The sequence below is a fragment of the Rhinatrema bivittatum genome, chromosome 3 (assembly GCF_901001135.1).
Source record: "Rhinatrema bivittatum chromosome 3, aRhiBiv1.1, whole genome shotgun sequence".
NCBI classification, from domain to species: Eukaryota; Metazoa; Chordata; class Amphibia; order Gymnophiona; family Rhinatrematidae; genus Rhinatrema; species Rhinatrema bivittatum.
The window spans coordinates 261,629,953-261,633,685 of NC_042617.1; positions in this window are offsets into that span (position 1 = coordinate 261,629,953).

Consider the following 3,733-nt stretch of genomic DNA (forward strand, 5'->3'; position numbering starts at 1 on the left):
TAGTCCTGTCTTAGCCTCCACTTCAGTGCAGCAGGGGAGAGATGAAAATGATGATGAGGAGGAAGAGCAGTCAGCAGAGGCATAGAGGGTGACTGAGGCCCCTGGCATAGCTTCTCAAAGTGCACCCACTACCTCTGCTCCAGTGCCAGCTTCCACCCCCAAGGCTTTAGAGAAGGAGGGATCAGAAAAGACATCTGTGATCTGGAGCCACTTTAAAGTGACGGATGACCCGCGTTTTGCTCGGTGTAATTACTGTGGCAGGGATATTAGCAGAGGCAAGCAAATGGGACATCTACCTAGTTTTGGCATGACGCATCATAAGAAGAGGCAACACCCAACAAGATTACTGCCATCTGGGGATGGTGGCAGTACCAGTCAGGGGAACCCTTCCAAGCAGCTACAGTGGTTCAAAAGCAGCAGAGTCAGCCCACACCCTCATCCCCTTCTAGCAGTCAGGTGGCAGGCCAGCAACCCCCTGACATGTGGCAGAAGCGACAACCCACCATGGAGGAAAAGGGGTGGAGTGCGGTAACTAGAAATGTGAATTGTGTGCCAGATCGTCTTAATGATCAGATTCGGCTGGGGGGGGGGGGGAATCTGATCATTAAGATATGTGAATTGGAATCATTTCCGATTCCAATTCACATCGCTAGGGAGGCCCGCGCCGCTAAAAAAAAACAAAAAACACCCGACCCTTTAAATCGACTCCCCCCCTCCCGACCCCCCAAAACCTTTTAAAATTACCTGGTGGTCCAGGGGGGCCTCGGGGGGCCTTGGGGGGGCCTCAGGGAGAGATCCAGGGGGGCCTCGGGGAGAGATTTCCCGGCATCAGCTGTTCTAAAAAAAAAAAAAAAATGGCGCCAATGCCCCTTTGCCCTTACCATGTGACAGGGTATCCATGCCATTGGCCGGCCCCTGTCACATGGTAGGAGCACAAGATGGTGCTGGCCACTTTACTCATCAGCCCCTATTATTATAATAGGGATTGACTCTGTCCTTGACTGCTGTGCCTGTCCGTCCAGGTCTTATGTCCCTACAAGGGTTTGACCTCAATTGCTTTGCCTGTCCGTCCAGGCCTTATGTTCCTACAAGTGTTTGACCTCTATTTCTGTGCCTCTCCGTCCAGGCCTTATGTCCCTACATGAGCTTGACCTTTGTCCTCGACTGCTGTGCCTGTTCGTCCAGACCTTATGTCCCTACGTGGGCTTGACCTCTGACCTCGACTGCTTTGCCTGTCCATCCAGGCCTTATGTTCCTACAAGTGTTTGACCTTGATTGCTGTGCCTGTCCGTCCAGGCCTTATGTCCCAAGGTGGGATTGACTCTGTCTTCGATTGCTGTGACTGTCCATCCAGGCCTTCTGTCCCTAGTTGGGATTGACTCTGTCATCGACTGCTGTGCCTGTTCATCCAGGCCTTATATCCCTACAAGTGTTTGACCTCGTTTGCTTTGCCTGTTCATCCAGGCCTTATGTTCCTACAAGGGTTTGACTTAGATTGTAAGCCCTCTGGAGATAGGGAAATACCTACAGTACCTGAGTGTAATCAACTATGAAGTGCTGGAAAAACTTGAAAAGAGGAATATAAATAAATTACAAAAAAAATTGCTGTGCCTGTCCATCCAGACCTTATGTCTCTGTCCCTATATGGGCTTGACCTCTGTCCTTGACTGCTGTGCCTGTCCGTCCAGGCCTTATGTCCCTACAAGTGTTTGACTTCGATTGCTTTGCCTGTTCATCCAGGCCTTATGTTCCTACAAGGGTTTGACTTAGATTGTAAGCCCTCTAGGGATAGTGAAATACCTTAGGGATGTGAATCGTTTTTTGACGATTTAAAATATCGTCCGATATATTTTAAATCGTCAAAAATCTTTAGGGCCACGATACAATACCAATTCCCCCGATTTATCGTCAAAAAATCGTAAATCAGGGGAAGGGGGAGGGCAGGAAAACCGGCACACTAAAACCCCCTAAAACCCACCCCGACCCTTTAAATTAAATCCCCTACCCTCCCGAACCCCCCCCAAATGCCTTAAATTACCTGGGGGTCCAGCGGCGGTCCGGAACGGCCTCCTGCAATTGAATTGTGTTGTCTTCAGCCGGCGCCATTTTTCAAAATGGCGGCGCAAAATGGCGGCGGCCATAAACCAACACGATTCGACTGCAGGAGGTCATTCCGGACCCCCGCTGGACTTTTGGCAAGTCTTGTGGGGGTCAGGAGGCCCCCCAAGCTGGCCAAAAGTCCCTGGGGGTCCAGCGGGGGTCCGGAAAACGATCTCCTGCCGCGAATCGTTTTCCGTACGGAAAATGGCGCTGGACCGCTGGGCCGCTGGACCGCTGAACGAACTCCTGCAGTCAATCTCCTGCCGGCGCCATTTTCCGTACGGAAAACGATTCGCAGCAGGAGATCGTTTTCCGGACCCCCGCTGGACCCCCAGGGACTTTTGGCCAGCTTGGGGGGGCCTCCTGACCCCCACAAGACTTGCCAAAAGTCCAGCGGGGGTCCGGAACGACCTCCTGCAGTCGAATCGTGTTGGTCTATGGCCGCCGCCATTTTGCGCCGCCATTTTGAAAATGGCGCCGGCTGAAGACAACACAATTCAATTGCAGGAGGCCGTTCCAGACCGCTGCCGTTCCGGACCGCCGCTGGACCCCCAGGTAATTTAAGGCATTTGGGGGGGGTTCGGGAGGGTGGGGGATTTAATTTAAAGGGTCGGGGGTGGGTTTTAGGGGGTTTTAGTGTGCCAGCTCACGATTTTCACGATTTTCACGATACTTCAAACACCCAAACGGCAACAATACGATTCCCTCCCCCTCCCAGCCGAAATCGATCGTTAAGACTATCGAGGACACGATTCACATCTCTAAAATACCTACAGTACCTGAGTGTAATCGACTATGAAGTGCTGGAAAATCTTGAAAAGAGGGATATAAATAAATTAAAAAAAAAAATTGATGTGCCTGTCCATCCAGGCCTTATGTCCCTACAAGTGTTTGACCTCTGTCCTCGAATGCTGTGCTTCTTTGTCCAGGCCTTATGTCCAGTCCTAACAGCTGAACCCTCGTTGCAAAAGGAAACCTCAGTCTCTGGCAATTAAAATGAGTAATCCTTCACAGCATGGATCCTTAAATAAAACAAACAGTTTTCTTTAGTTTCAGGGCAGAGAAGAGAACTTCCTCCATCTTGCTTATGAAGTCATGATCTGATTGCAAATGGTTAAATCCTAACAATGTGTACCATTATACACTCTAGGGGCCAATCCATTCCAAGGGTCCCTTTCCTGCTCAAAGAAAGGGAACTCTCCACGGTGCTGCAGCCTATCTCTTAGTACCTGTTGACCCATGTTCAGAACGAGAAAAGATCTCCAAGGTACTTAGACTGTGGCAAACACAGTGAGACCATTGACCCATGTTGAACCGCTGTTCACATGGCACCCTGCTCCAGGTCGCCATGCTTTGAAGGCTCGTGCTCCACTCTAAGGGCCAACCCATTCCAAGGAACCCCTTTCCTGCTCATAGGAAAGGGAACTCTCCCCGGTGTTGCAGCCTATCTCTTAGGACCTGTTGACCCATGTTGAACCTCTGTTCACATGCACCCTCCTCCATCTTGGCCTTGAAAACTCTCGTTTGTATGTCAGCTACCTCCACCATATTTTAAAAGACTAGCGAGAGCTCACTGGACACCAATGGAAACACCCCACTCTAGGGGTGAACCCATTCTAGGGAGCCCTTTCCT